The sequence below is a fragment of the Haliaeetus albicilla genome, chromosome 7 (assembly GCF_947461875.1).
Source record: "Haliaeetus albicilla chromosome 7, bHalAlb1.1, whole genome shotgun sequence".
Taxonomy (NCBI): domain Eukaryota; kingdom Metazoa; phylum Chordata; class Aves; order Accipitriformes; family Accipitridae; genus Haliaeetus; species Haliaeetus albicilla.
The window spans coordinates 13,436,762-13,452,080 of NC_091489.1; the positions used below are offsets into that span (position 1 = coordinate 13,436,762).

At 41.0% G+C, this 15,319-nt stretch overlaps 1 protein-coding gene across 1 annotated transcript in view; it reads left to right on the forward strand.

Moving 5' to 3' along the window:
* Nucleotides 1-15,319, forward strand: part of UST (uronyl 2-sulfotransferase) — a 169,713-nt gene that overhangs the window by 137,547 nt on the left and 16,847 nt on the right. The gene's annotated exons all lie outside the window — the stretch shown is intronic.

Here is a 15,319-nt window from a genome sequence, read left to right on the forward strand (position 1 = left end):
AGACAAGAGGGAGGCTGGGGATCAGTAGAAGGATGCTCTCTTTGCAATGAGCAGACTTTTCTTTGGGAATCAGTAGCACTTCCTCAGCTGTTCTGTGCACCATAGATTTTTCACTTCTCTTACAATGGGGGAAGCTAACAAACAGCACAGAGGGTCTCAATTTTCATTGGGGTGCCCTAGAATTAGTCAGGTGTGAAATAAGCAATCTCCCAGAACTGTTAAGTGCTGGATAATCTTTCTCTTCTCTGTGTATATTCCAGTATCTGGGGGAGATTTGATCCCCTATTTCAGGACAGTGATTTCCTCTAGGATTTCATGTGTAAGACTGGTCTTGTGTCATGTCTGAAGATTCACCTCTTTCCTTCAGTATTCCCTGTGAGGATTAAACTTTTGTTTCATTTTTCCAATTCACTTATTGACAAGGAAGAATAGAAAGGAAACAGTTTCCTTGTGTTAACTCTCTCCTCCTCCTTTCAAGCATGCATATGTTTGGGGTTTTTTTCCAATCATAATTTTTTCAGCTTATTTCTGAGTTGGTGCTAATGCTTACAAAATAATAAACAGACTCAGCCAGAAAGGAAAAAAAAAAAAGAAAATTCAAGTGCTGTGTAAGAAATCCTACATCGTTCTCCTCAGGGTACCTTAGACCTGATCTGCAACACCCTCTGCTGTTGCATCATGAAATGCTGGGAAGAAGAGATGTTACTCTGCCCAGCTGTGTGGTGATCCCACAAAGCAGCAGATGCTTTGGGCCAAAACTGAACTTTTGTTGCAACTAACACTTGCAGATTAAATCTGTACACTTTACAGTTTTGTCTGCTGACCTGCTGCTCCACCTGCGATACTCTTATCGCAGTCTTTCCTCTTTTTGTATAAAGAAAGTAAAGCTTTTCCAGAACTTATCTTTTATCAGTTGAATATATTGAAATGAGAAAAACACAGTGAAGGACTGTGTACAGAAAGTTGATTCACTTCCACGTCAGTGAATCTCTGCACCAAGAGTCCACTGCAGTAAGCAGTTCTGGATTAGACACAATTCAAAAACTGGATTTGTAGAGCTGCTTTGAAGCAGAAAGTAACTGAAGGCAGGCAATTTCCATCCAGTGTTGCTTTAGTGGATCACATAGATTAGAAAGCAGAGTAGGAAGCTGGTGATTGCTGTCCCACTAACATCATAATCTAAACCAAATTAAAAGCACCTACCTCTTGCTGTAGGAAGCAAACTGCTGGATGTTATTAAACCAAAAAAATCACATGTGCATTTAAGATACGTCTGTGGGAATTCTGGGTTAAACCACTTCTTCCCAAAGTTGGGATGCTTCTCCCTCATTAGAGGTGCTTTGGGTGGGCACCAGATCACTACAGCTCCCATCCAAGCACACTTCTTATTTTCAGGAGCCTTCAGTATAGCTTGATGCTAATAGAAATCAGGAAATCTGGAAACTTTGTCTGATATCTGTTTCTTTTAACCATGCAAGTTGTATTCAAGCTTCTTTGTTTCTTCTGTGTCTGTAGTAAAATTTCTCATCTGAGACAGCATACAACAACATTTTTTGAGGAACTCTTGCTCAGTGTCCTCCTCCTAGCTAGAATACAAAGCCTGTAGCCTTTTTACCTTCAAAAATACTTTGCTGCTATTGTTCTGAAGCAGAAGATCAGTAAAACTGTGGCTTTGTTGATCAGGTAGATAGTGGAAGGTTTACATCAGAGAGGACAGAAATGTGAGTGCGGGTGTCTGTATATGTAATGACACAGATAACTGCTTAATGCAGTATGACTTGAGTGCTTTTGTCAGTGATGCTAATGATTTGTTTTACATAAGCTGGCAGAAGGAAACTGTGAAGAAAGGTAAAGTATAAAAAAAAAGAGCAAAATGCAGTTGACTTGTTCAGACACTATCACTAACAGTTGGTTATTGAGGTTTTTAATATATTTTGCTTGCCAGCTGCTGTGTATTTGTTCCGTGCTGGCTTTTTTTTTTTTTCTTTTAGACAGTGTCACATTTTGAAATGCACTCCAATTTTTCTCAAATTTTGTGAGTTTAAAACAGTTGGCAATTCTGGATGACAGGAAATTTTAGGGTCAGAGGACACTAGGAGGATAATTCTCTTCATTGCATTAATAAAAATGTTGCCTTCAGCTAATCCATATGCCAAATATTTTGACTTGCGTGTTTTATAACAATGTGCAACAAAATGCAAAAGCTCTTTGTGGTGCTAAACTTTTCATTGGAACCAATCTGGTTTTATCTTGTAGAATACTTTAGAGCTACAGGTTTCCTGTTTTTCTCCTTTTCCACTCTCTCCTTGAAAAAAAAGTATTTTCTTAACATTGATACCAAGTCAAGGAATTGCGAAAGGATTCTCTTTTTTGATGCCTGTCTTGTCCAAAGTGACAAACTCTTCCTGCCTTGACAGCCAGGACTGCCTTTGACAAGAGATCAAAAGGGAAGGGCAGGGGCAGGTGGCAGCAGCGAACGGATTGTGGAATAGATAGACAGGTCAATAGATGGGTAGGATAAATAAAAAAATTACCGTGTTTACTAAATTTCTTTGCTAACACAGTAAAATTTGCTAAAAATTTTGTCCTTTTTTCCCCCCGTATTGGAGCAGATAGGGTCCAACTGCAGAGCCTTGGATTGTATTTATTTCAAAATTTGGAAGTATTTCTTAACTCTTTGAAAGGCCTGAAATACCTATAGCATAACTTTACATGTAAAATTTCTCCTCGCTCTCAGGAGCATAACTGAAGGAAAAATAATTGGTCAGTCCTGTTCATTTTTGCTGGTTATAGCTCACTTCCATAGCCTGGCAGAGAATACTTACAGAGTTTCTTTTGAAATGGGCATGTGTGGGTTTCGTTTCTTTGGTGTTTTTAGGAGGCAGAAAATACACACTATATACAGCAAAACATAGAATTTTCTTCTGCCTTGTCAACTTCTTTATCATGGGGTAAAAGTTAACAGCATCTAATGTAAAAGAATAGGTAACAAAATGTTTTTAGCACCTCAGAAATAAGCCATATCCTCTCACCTTTCTGCAGGAGTTCATAAATTTTCTTTGGCACCAGAAGCCCTGTAAAAACACTTCTTCCCAATATCGGGGCGGGGGGGGGGGGGAATCTTTGTTTCCTGAAGTTACATTTTGCGTGGAGAATGTGTAGATCTTGCTCTAAAGCAAGAGGACTGACTTAAGCTTTTCAAACAGTGAATTTTATTGAGTGCAATGAAATTACTCATGCTGTCAGCTGGAAGAAAATAGATTGTTCAGTTAAACTGTAAAATGTGCTTTTTTTGAAAATGCAACGAAAATGTGATTCTCCTTAAGAATCACATTTACAGGGAATATTTTAAACTGTAGTTAGTAGTATTATCCCAGGTAATATAAACCTCCTGATTTTTTAAATCCATTCTGTTCATGAATGCTAGTGACCCGGTCTTGACGTTTTCAATTTATAAGCTTCCCCTTCTCTTTAAACCCAGTAAGGAGGGAGATGCTGCCATTTATCTTGATTGCAAGGCCGAGGTCCCATGAGGCAGATGATGAAGCCTTTTTTGATGGAGTTAGGAGAAATGTGGGATCAACCCTGGAAGTCTTTGCACCATGCTGAAGACTGCTTCTATGCCAGGGCAGCCCTGAAGGTGGGGCATGCCTTCAGATGGTTCCTGCACTGGAAGTGGAAAAGACCATTTTCCCCACTCCTTGTCAAAATAAAACTCTTCGCAAGTGGAGAAGGCCAAGAGAGGCTTTTCTTTCTTTCCTTATCCCACCTTTCAGGCCATCAGTTTGTTAGCAGTACTCCCCATAGTCTGACTGCTACTTTAGTACTAAATTCTTGTGGCAGCCTTTATCCCACCCTGTTCTTAGGCTGCTCTGGCAAGATGTGGATGCTATGCATTTGGAAATGTTCAGGAGCTGAGGGTCATTGCTGGGAAAGTTGCTGTGATATGAAGAAAGCAAAGGGAGGGTGGGAAGATCCCACTGTTCTTTTTTACCTCTGAGAAACTGGAATGGATGTCTGCAGGCACAACCTCCAAGAGCAAAAACTCTGGGTAAGAAATGTTGAAAGAAGTCTGATGGAAGGAGGCAGTGCCTTTTGTGCAGTCTTAAGCAGTGATCATCTTATATTCTGCCTTTGTTCAGCACAAAATGAAATGAAAGAAAAAATTTGGACAAGTGATCTGCAGCTTCTAATAGTCTGCGTGCTTCTCGTGAGCTGTACTTTCTGGAGAGGGTTGTGACTGGTATAGGGAGAGGGAATATATTGGCTCATCTCTTGTGCACAAATGCACGACCCTTCTCTCTCCTACAAGCATCTGCACTCTAAAGCAGCCTGGATTAGATTCAGTTCCAATGCTGAGACTTTTTCGCATCACTTCTTTGCATCTGCTACTTTCTTAGAACAGAATTTGGGAAGACTTGGAACACATTCAGATGTTCAAAAACTTTGGAGACTCCAAACATGCTGTCTTTTCTTTTGCCTCTAAAACAGCTTTGTGCTTTCCCTAAATAATACTTTTGAGAGGAATCATTGTGTATGAAAGTTTTCTACAGAAGAGGAAAATTCTAAATTTCATGTGGAGGTAGAACATGAGGTTGGACTTGGGAAGTTATTAACTGCGTAACGCGTCCATGGCACGTTCCCATCCATTATGTGAAGCCAACTGTATGTGCGACTTAAAAAGTTTTGTCCAGGAGGTGGTGTAATCTCCCTGCTTGTTCAGGACTTGCAGGGGACTGGAACATCGTGCCAGTGGTAATAGCACATGTGAATTTACATTCTGCCTGGGTGGCGTTTTCTTCTTTATCACCCAACATCCTGTTCTGAAAATAGAAAATAAAAATAGGAAATGTGAACAAACTGTTCCTTTCTTCTCCCTCCGAAGTCTGATCTTTCAAAATTACATAGAAGAACACTCTAAAACAATGGGTATGCTAAAACAGGCAGTTTAAGCTCTAGGAGGAGTGTTTAACTGTATTTTTGTTTCTTGTAAAACAAATTCCCAGTTCTCTGTGTGCAAGAAAGGCAGGGAAAGAGAAGAGTCACAGTGCATATCCCTGAGGACGTTTGTTCCCAATTAGGTTGATAGCATCTAGGACACCCTGCAGAACTCATCTGCTTCTTGGTTTGTTTTATAAAGCTGAAGGTAGTATCAAAAGCTGTAGATACATTATTTAGCTCTTCAGCCATGAAAATACAAGGTTTGGAGAGCAGGGGCAAAACTGGACTGCCTGATCTGGGATACCTTGAAGTTAGCAGAATCACCGATCAGTGATAAATGTAATCAGTGGAAATATCCTTTTTTTCCAATTCAATAAAAGGAAGATACGTTGTTTTCTGTCTTTCAGAGGTTTTGAATCCCATTGTGAATAAACTAAGCAGTTTTAAGAGTATGAGCTCTTGGAAGGATTTGAGCACTTCTGGGCTTTCTAATGACTCTGTTTTTCAAAAGATCCACCAGGTCTTTGGAAGATTTGTCTCAGAAGCTAAACTTCTCTGTGGCAAATTCTGCAGCAAAGATTGGCAGCTTATAACAGCTGTGGTTCTCGTTCTGCTGAGGAAGGTGGAGCCACTCCAGACTATGTGCGTGTTGCATGAGGGACACAACTGTGGCACCAAAAGATTTATCCAAGATAGTATCAGTCTCATTGCTAAACTACGAGCAACAGTAAAGGTGTGGCAAGAGAGTTTGGCGTGGCTTTCCAAGCCCATGTGGAGCTTGTACGCATCCAGGCTCAAGTCTGCTGTATTTACTAGCATGTACTTGTTAGATTGGAGTTAGTTCATATGTGCGTGGTTACGCAGCAGAGCATTTGCCTATAAATACATTTTGTGACCCAAAATGAATGGCACATTTTGATACAAAAAGTGAGGTAGCTGACAGCCTGACATGACAATGACAGTCACTCCAGGTAAATCTGCTCCCTGAGCTTATAGTGCAGGGAAGTGCGATTTACAGGTCCATCTGCCAAGCTTATTACTACGGTTCTGCTTTCTCAGGATGAGTGGTTGACTTTGTAAGTACAGCAGGACCAACGATAATTGCTTATATCAGGTGAGAAATTGATGTATTTCATATTGGCAGGTTGGGATGGTGGGCATGGTTCATGAACTGGAGGAATGAGGAGGGCCAGTGTTGATCCTCAGTGTCCCTGCCCAGCGCTTCTGGCATTTGAGAAAGTTGGCCACCTTCCCAGTCTCACCACTAAATATGGCAAAGAAGGGGATACAGTTCCTCTGCTTGCCAGGTACAACGCAGATTTTTAAATCCTTATTTTAGGCTTGGATTTTCATGGGAGTTGAATTTGTATAGGCTTTGTTTAGAATGAGTTGTAGTGGAAGGTGAAGTCCATGTTCCCTTAAATTATCCTTTAAAAAACCTAGATCAAATGTTTCTCTTCTACTAAAGTTTCTGGACACATGAGCTCATAGTCTGGCTCTGACAACCTACAATGTATTGTAGAGATAGGCTAAGTATTTTTTTCATAAATTACTGAATTTTTCCTTTCTTTGTGCTGTAATACACATGGTATATACAGAGCTTGTGTTCTGCAGTCTGCTACCCTTTTCCTATTCGTTTCCACCACCTTTTTCGTATGGCTCTTTCCCATCAACTGGCAAGGTCTTTGCCTGAAGCCAAACACACTTTACTTTTTTGCATACTCTTGTCTGAGTCTCTCCATCAAGAGCAGAGTTTCCCCTCTCTAAACTTTCTGTATAACGCATTTATACCTGTAAGATTATGAAGGCTAAGACCACCTACAGCATTGTCTTCCTCTCAGTGCAATTCCAAAAGACTTCAGCCTCCAGATTTTGCATTTCATCCCACATCTTCATTATGCTTGCATTGTTTCAATTTCCTTTCATCAGATCTATTGGTGGGCTGTCTGGTTTTGGACTAAACCCACACAGATGTAATTTCATACTTTGTTGCAGTAAAAATAAAACTTATTTGTGGTCTAAATCCCAAGGGGCTAGTCAGCCAAACCCTTGCATCCAATGTATCAAGAGTTCATGTGTATTTTTTTTTTGTGTGTGTGTGTGTGTCAGGAGATCATTTTGAAGGGTTGATGCTGGTATCTTTCAAGCAATTGTCATGTTTATCTAGTAAGCATATCAGTCACTAAAGATGTTATGGTTTATAACAGTGCTCCTGCTATTCATCTGAGGTTGATTTCCCTGATGCATCTTTTAAATGTTTCCTGTTCCTAGTATAACAAAGTAAAAAACCCATGGGCAAGCAGCTTTGTTAAAGCTCTGGCACAGAGGGAAAGCTGCATTCAGATACAGCATTAGCTATAGCTCATAAATAATCCAGGGTCAAAACACCACAAACATTTTAATGACAGACAATTAAAGTTTGCAAGTTCATTCCTTCTTGACTAAATTACTAGCTAAAATCATAATGCTATTTTAATCAGTAACATTCCAACTAAACCTCTGTTACTGCTTCTGCTTTAAAAATAGCATTTGAATAAAAATTATAGCAGTAACAGATTATGCAAATTGCTTCTTTGACAACTTTGACCTCTATTCAGGCAACAGAAGGCATAGAGGAGGAGGCAGATGGCCAGTAAATCCCAGTTCCGTTCCCAGCTGCAGCTCCAGTACATTTGCACGGGTCTTCATTTCACCTACATGGAAACAAGCAAGTTGCACAAGGTGGCTGAGGCTGAAAAACTTTTGTTAATAATAGGACCAAAACAACTGAGAATTTAGCTTGGCTATCATTGTGTCCCACAGTATGTTTTCAGGGTCAGTGTTTGGGGAGAAGCATCTTTTAACTGAAAACTGAGCATATTTGGCATTGAAGACATAAGAACAGTATGGTGCAGATGCCGGAGCTGACTATTCGCTTTGCTTTTAGGAGCATAGTCACGTTTTTAGTCTTGAAAGGAGGCTATTGTATTTTTCCCTCAGACTAATCGTAAGTCCTGCCCGTTGTATCAGTGATAGAATAGGCTACAGGTTAAACTGATCATTCTTATCCCTGAGGCATCTTGCAAGAGCAATGCGAGTACTGTGAGACAGAATCTTTGATGGCTCAGAAATGTTTTGAAAAATACTAAGGGTAAAATAACTATAGAAAAGAAATTTCGTTATAAAAACACTTTTACATGTGACTTTTGTACAGTAGAGATGAGCAGCCATTCCTAAGGAATTACTTGGGTTTTCACATAAGCATTGCAATTTAAAATTGAGTTTTTACGGTGATACAAATGAGCTGCTATAATAATTAAAATGCTGTAATAATTAACATGAGGAAAACATGAAAGAGCATAAATTCTGACAAGTTAGGTGTGAAATTATAGCAAGGCACTTTCTGGCATACAGCTTGCTAAAGGCATTGAAGCTAATACCAAAAGGGTTTTTTTCAACCACATCAGAACTAGGTGGCCCACCACAGAGTTGGGGAGAGGGAGACAGTGCGTAGCTGGGAGAGGTGGCAGGGAGACACTCCCAGGGAAGAGACATCCCCAGAGCACATCTGTAAATAGGCCAGTTACTCCCAGGGGACACAGTGTATTGCGCTCTAAGTCATCTTAAGACCACTGTTATTACTATTAGAAAAGAAGGGAAAGAATTACTAGAATAAATTTCCGCCCTTGATTACAAAGTTACAAGAATTAAAGCGAAGGAAATATATTAGCAGCATAGCTCTCAGCTGCTACGCAGGAGTCCTTTTGGTATGTCTCCCAGCCATCACTCCTGAGGCGGTAATCTGCTCACGTGAGCGTAGCTTCACGCTGTGGCTGTGCTCCTTCCTCCGAGCCCCTTTGCTTTGCCTGCCCTGGAGGCAGTTTGTGGCACTGGAGAGCTGACCCCTTGCTCTTCCAAGAGAGAGTCTTTCTTAGAGTTTATGGTCCCTATTTCCTTTCCCGGTTGGAATTTCCCAGCCTTTTTGATCTGTCCCTCTTGAAAACTTGCTCTCCAAGAAGCTATGGCAAGAGAAGAGGGTTTTACTAAATATGGCTAGGAAGATTCCTTTTTTTTCTGCTTTTTGTCTGTTCTTGAAGTGGAATCACAAATTCACAAGTGTGGTAAGAAAGAGTGTCCTCCCCTCTGCTGCTCTCTAGGCTCATCTTCCCTGTCTCCTCCCTTTCTTCCAAATTGCATTCCCATTGTGTTCTTTAATTAGTATCTTCTTTCCAGTTGGGCTGCTTTTTCTCTCTCCCAACATTTGCACAATTGTTACTGCACTTTATAAATCTCATCTTTTGAGTTGTACTTGTACTGTTTGGACTCAATTTGAATAACTTCTCAGTTACTTGCAGATGCCATCTATAATACAGATAACAGATTTGGTGTTAGGGTGTGGTGTTTTTTTCTCCTCAGTGATCTTTACTCCTTGGCAATGTCAGGAGTGCTGCTGTCAGAGCTAGTATTCACCAAGGATCTCTTTGAAACTGAAATTGCCAACTCTGCGGTGTGTCCTGTCATTCAATCAGCAGCTATTTTGGAAGAATGGAAGGTAGTTGACATGACTCCAAGCTTTTAAAGGGCTGCAATGGTCCCCTGGACAGGAACAGATGAAAGTATCCAATTTATGTACTGGTAGGAACTATAATGAAGAATGGGATTAATAGACAGTTGGGAAAAGCCAGTATGGTGTTTGTAGAGCCTCACAAATCAACTAAATCTTCTTGAAGGAGACAGCAAGCACAGGGATATGAGATGGTACAGGTGTGATTTTCAGCAGGATCTCTGTCCAAAAGCTCTTAAAGAAAATAAGTTGTCAGGATATGGGAGAGAATGTTCTCCTGCAGGATAAAACTGGTTGAAGAGGTAGGCTTTAGTTGTTTGGTAGGCTCCCCTTACTTTAAACAAGCAAAGGAATCCTGCAGGGACCGTGTTCCAGCCTGGGATAAATGTTCTCTTAAAAAGATGAGACTGAGGTGAGAGAGGTCACTGTCAATATGAAATTACCAGGAAGCAACAAGAACAACACTGAAGTGGTTTAGTAATTGTAACAAAGCAACGAATTAAAATTCAGCTTCTGTGCAGTTGAGAAGGTCTGACCTCGGCACTCAGGACTGCAGTACACTGATGCTCTGGGTCCCGGTCTGTGTCCAGGTTGGTAGGAAAGTACACAGATTGTCAGATGGGTGGGTATTCTTTTCTGTGCAGGGAAGCAGTGCCCTACAGAAGAAATTTTTATGAGAAGCTAGATCAAGCCATGGCTCAGTTTTTCCAGATGGCGGAAAATGATGACGCAGGACAAAAAGGCTAAATCCTGGCTAAATCTCAAGAGCAGCTGAAGGAAAGACGTTCACATTTGAGGTGCTGCCCTAGCTGCAAAGCAGGAAGTTCATACAGCTGTAGTTCTGATCCACGTTTAATTGTAGGTGATTCAGCTCTGATTTATCAGTTCTCTTTCAAGTTTGTGTTCTGGGTGGGCAGAAGATGGCAAGGGTGACAGTGAAGCCAAACAAAGGTAATTTTCTGTAGAAACACCAGGCCTCGTTTGCCAGCTAGACTTACCGGAGGAAGAAAGAAACTGTTGAGTTGGTCTCTAGTTTTCTAGCAGTGAGCAGCAGCTGTTTTGGTAGCAGTAGCAGCAGCTCATATAACAAATGTTTCATGATGAATGCAAACAAAAGCCAGCCCTGAAATTCCAGCTCCACTATGTACGCATAAAATATAAAACCAGTTCAAAATAACATAACTACTCAACTTAAGGGATTTTTCCCCCCCTCTAAATAAATTCCATATGAGCATTACTGTTTGGTCTGCTTGGTTCTCCAGGGCTCGCCCAGAAAACATTTTTATCATACAGGCTGAGGGCAAAAAGTGAGCATAAAAACAGACCAAGAAAAAAATATTTTTAAAAGAAGTGCACGTGCAAAGAGGTGTGTGGTTTGGGGGAAGGCTTTGAGAATACCAAACATGCTTACTGGATTGAAATTACTGCTGATTGCGAGTTGGCTGAATTCACTTGCCTCCAAAATAGGTCTTGGAGGAATTCTTCATGCACCTCCGTGCAATTTGGTTTCTGAAGATGACTTGTGGTTTTAAAGGCATCTACATGTTAGAAGAGTGTTATGCCCTCTAGCATGAATGTCTTTCCAGATAGCTGGTGGGAGGATTTCTGGGGAATGCAAGTTGCTGATGAGTGCATACTCAGGGGAAATGAGGGTATTGAAGAGAAAGAAAAATATAATAATGGGAGACTCAGGAGAAATAGAAGAGCTATCCAGGGGGCACTGCCTTAAATTGTCATCTTCCTCCAATTGCTCAAGTTAAAACAAAAAGTAAACCCCAGCATTTACCCTTCCCTCCCTGCTCTGCCGCTTGCTGCAAGTCTGGAGCAGCATCTGTTGTCTGCCCATGCAAGCGCTCCCGCTCTGTTCTCAGGCCCCGAAATATTCTCTCTTCACAATCGGTTTGCTTTCCCCATGGCTTTCTTTGACTCCTCTGGTCTGGCTTCCCTGTAACTATGGGATTAATCAGCTCTGTGCATCCACCATAGGAAGAAACCTTATATCTTGTGATCTGCCAGATCAATGATAAAACAATATAACCTGTTCCTATGACGTTTGCAGTATGATTCCATCTAATACTTTTCGTGTAATGAAAATCTTAAACGAGGTAGTTGTAGTGGTCTGTCTTCTTCCATGGTGTTTCTTTCAGTTGAGTTTTGGAGGGTCTATGAAGTTGTGTTACTGTGTGATGTATTGCTGTACTTAGGGTACACGCATACCTGTAAGCCATTATGAGTATTACATCTTTGGTATTATAGAGCATGCAAATGCGGGGCTTAGAACAAAATCTGTATGCTTGTCTCGGTCTTTGTTTGTCCTGCTGCTTGACTGCTTTGATTGATTTCTAAACAATCAGCGACGTTATTTGATTTCTTGCTTTTTGTGGAGTGGAAGGGGGAAAAGGAGATGGATAAAGAGCACTGCTGGACCTAGCAAAAAAAGAGGAGAGAGGGGGTGGATTGTTTCATTGTTTGCTTGTTTCTAGCCAGAAAAAAGTACAACATAAGTTTCTGGGGGAGCCCAGTGGCTGGTTCTGTTGTGCCTGTGTTGAGGGAAGACATGGAGCACGCTGACATTGCTGCAGCAGAGTATTTGGTGCATGCCTGCCTTGCAAGGAGCACGTGTGTGCACAGTCTGGCCAGAGCCCCCGGTGTTTTACAGAGCTGTGCTCTCAGGGCTTTCAGGATGTTAGCAAGTTTGGAAGTTTGCTGCTTGGGCAAGAACATGTGCTTTTTCTGTTACATAAAGTGAGAGTGGGGGATTAATGTGTGGCTGATATATAATATACATCTCCTAAAAGCTAGTGGAAATTGGACATGACAGGAATGAGAGTGTAGCCAAAGCAAATTTATTTAAAATGTTGAATGAAAATATTCACAGAACTCTGTTTTAGCCTAAATACCACTAAATATTTTGCTGGGCATTGAAGTCTTATTTTAAGTTTTCTTCCACTCTTCACTGTCCCTGTAAGTGCTCTGCCAGTTTCAAAGTAGCTGTGACTGATCTTTGAAGGGTCTTCAGGCAGCTGACAAACCTGTTTTACTTAATGTCAGGTGCTTAAGTTACGTACCAGGGAATCTGAACTCTCTGCATGATCAGTGAAGAGAGGTAAATGGCTGTTTAGCTCTCTGGGGGCTTGTTTGATGCCCTGAGTGGCTGCCTGGAGTTCAGCAGCAGGAATATTTCTCACTCGTGCTGTATACTGATATACAGTTGGGTAGGGATGGATGTTGTCAAGGAGTTGGCATGGAATAGTGTTTGTAGGAGCAAGGATGAAGTATGCATATAAAACCAAAGTTTTTATCATGACTTCTTAGTGCTCACCTTGTCAATCCAATAGATAGATCTGTGCATCATTGAGTGCTATTTGGGCTAAGCTTTTGGTGGAATTGTTTGGGTTTTTGGCAGGGGGGTGGTTTGGGGTTTTTGAGCACCCTTGGTAGTATCTTTTCCTGCAGTGTTTCCAGGAGCAAAGTCTATGGCATAGTTCCTTGTGGGGCATAGAAACACAGCAGAAGCCCAGGACTTCCTTGCCAAGAGCAAAGGAGATGAATGAAGAGGAAGATCTATTCTAATAAACTCTCGAGAAACCCCTGCGTGGTGACCAGAGCAGCTGCTAGAAGAGTGCTTAGAGCGAATGAACTCTAGAAGACAGGAAACCTGGGGAAGAAGTTTGGATAGTAAAACTATGAAGGGATCTTGAAAAGGGCAAAGCATGGCAGGACCAGCTGGGATAGGGGACGGTGGTCAAACCAACCTGCTCAGGTATTTGGCAGCAAGGGAATTTCACCAGTTGCTTACTCCATGTTCTCTCCAAGGTTTTTTGGATGCAGCGCATGTGAGGTGCATCTCTGGTCTTGCACTGTCCACAGCTTATGTTTCAGTGTTTGAGAAGTCCTCAGTCTGTTCTGATTCTGCACTGAATCATAGGGACTAGTGTTTGTCCAGTTTCACCATAAAGGTATCAGGTAGTAGTGCTTTCCATGTCTTCCTTAGGGTTATTGTTTCAGGTTTGGTGGATCTTTCAGGTGTGGGGAGTTTTTTCCCTCTAGATTCTTACCCTATCCATTCCCATTCTTAATTTAGTTCAGTAAGTGGTAAATTTTGTGTGCCTGTGATGGCAATTAAAAGTCATTAGAGACAGGGTATAATCTGGGAATCCTGGATGCCAAATAGCACTTTGAAGAAGTCATGGTCTTTCCTGGTTTTGAGTACATAGTTTAGCTGATGATTTTGAACGTTAAACCAATTGATTTTCCTTCATGACCAGGTGAGATGTTTAGCATGGGCGGCTGTATACTCTTTTTAAGCACAATGAAACAGATTTCTCTTGTTAAGGTTGTTTTTTTTGTTTGAAAATGGCAAATTGTTCTTTCCAGTCAGCATGGTGAAAAAGGGTGAGATGAGGGCTATTGGTGTCCAAGCCCTTGAAAGAAAGACATTATCCTGATAGGCATATATATATATATACACACACACATATATATACACACATCTTGATACACTTATATATACATCCTGATATACCATAAACAGCTCCTGTGGCACTGCAAACCCTTTTTGTAGTCAACTGTTTTCAGCTCTTATTAGCTGAAAATAACAGGAACAAATTGCAACTTGCACAACTTTGCCTGTTTGGTGCAGCTATGCCAATGCAGGTGGCTGATAGCAAGAAACCTCAGTCTGTTGTCTTATACTTTAGCAAACAGCTTATGAAAAATGTCAGCCCAGTTCATCTAGAACTTTTACTAACAGAAGAGCAATGAAATTGCAAAGCATGTTTGTCTGTGTATTGAGTTTCAGCATTTACTTGGCACTGCTTTCTGCTGCTGGTGGAATATGGCATGGGGTCCCTGGCAGGCTCCAGTACTTTGTGCAGTTACAGAACACATTATTTAGCCTATTTTAAGGGCAGACTCACCGCTTAGCCAAAGGTTCTGCTTTGAATCACTGAAAATTATTTTCCTTGGTGCATGTTTTTGCAAGCTACTTGTAGAAATCAATGGTTTGAGTTCCTGCTTAATTCAGCTATTCAATTCACAGGCTGCTCCTGTTACCCTTCCAGACCACATCTTGGTATACATCCCACTTGTTCAACAGGTTTTGTTTTAATGGAAATAAAAAGTTAGCGCGTAGACGCTTTGTATCTCACGTGCAGAAGGGGAAAAACTCCAAGTCCCACACATCTTTTCATATTGTACACACATGTGTGAGTAATTTTGTGAAGAAATGGCACATGATACATTGGTATATTTTATTAGCAATTGGCAATGCCAGACCAACATTTTGATTTCAAAATAGTGGCAGAACTTATACAGATTGCCACTAAAATCAAAGGACAAATCTAGCACCGCACCCCTGCTTCTGAGTCTTAGCAGACAGACTGGATAATCAAAGGCAAAAGAGATACAACAAAAGTATTTTGATAAACAGGTGTCACCCACTTTAAAGTGTTGAATCTCAGTTTAATTTTTCCCATGCTACATAAATAGTCCCTTCACTTCCTTCAGCCTTGTGGTTTTTCATTTCCCGCTGTTATTCAGACCAAATGGAAAAAAAAAAAGAAAAAGAAAAAAAAAGAAGCAGTTATATTTATGAGGACTCTATATTTGCTCAGTTTAGGGGTTTTCGTTTCTTCAATAAATGTACTTAACAAAATTAAATGCTCTGGGAATGTGCCAGAAATGCTGTCAACCACTGTGGCAAGCAGATGGATGAAGTTTCAGCGGAACGTGATATGCCCGGGTTACTGCGTTTGTTTAGAAACTGATGACCATAGTCACTGGCCACACCAAAGTAGCCTGTGAGGAACGTGTTTTTAAAGAGCTCGGAGTCAC